Source organism: Frieseomelitta varia, unplaced genomic scaffold (genome assembly GCF_011392965.1).
Source record: "Frieseomelitta varia isolate USP_RPSP 00005682 unplaced genomic scaffold, Fvar_1.2 scaffold_6, whole genome shotgun sequence".
In the NCBI taxonomy this organism is placed as follows: domain Eukaryota; kingdom Metazoa; phylum Arthropoda; class Insecta; order Hymenoptera; family Apidae; genus Frieseomelitta; species Frieseomelitta varia.
Window position 1 is genome coordinate 82,170 of NW_025110367.1, and position 513 is coordinate 82,682.

Consider the following 513-nt stretch of genomic DNA (forward strand, 5'->3'; position numbering starts at 1 on the left):
TTTTCTATTCTTTTTCTTCTTCCTTCTTTTTCCCCTTTCTTTCCTTCAATATTTGTTTCCTACCCTCGAGAATTATCGATATAGAGAGTCGAGTGATTGTCGAGTTCAACTATACGTTATAGTACTCGTTAAAGATCTGGAGGCTTAATTAGAAAGGGATGGGGATAAGAGGGTGGTGGTGGGAGCGACTACAACACGAGTCTAACACGCTATATCGTGTGTGTACACTGTGTACAATGTTGTTTGTGTGTGTCTCGGTTTTGTTTCTTGTATTTCTTTTTAAATCTTTTTTCCTTTTTTTTCTTTCTGTTCTATATATTCACGTGTGTGTGTGTGTGTATGTGTTTTTTCGTCCACTTAACAACTACCCTTAGGATAATCTCTAATGCATCTTTGTCTGGCGACTAAACTCTCGCAGTCGGTGAAGAAGATCGTCAATATTATTTCTCTCCTACATTAATTATTCGTTATTTCTCTCTCTCTCGTTTCTTTCTTTTCTTTTTTTTTTTTTTT

General features: G+C 35.9%; 1 long non-coding RNA gene across 1 annotated transcript in view; it reads right to left on the reverse strand.

Annotated features, from left to right (window-relative positions):
• Window positions 1-303: 303 nt before the first annotated feature.
• Window positions 304-513, reverse strand: part of LOC122534460 — a 1,010-nt gene continuing 800 nt past the window's right edge. Inside the window, exon 2 of the long non-coding RNA XR_006307909.1 lies at window positions 304-497. This is a non-coding gene — a long non-coding RNA (uncharacterized LOC122534460). The remainder of the gene's footprint in view (window positions 498-513) is intronic.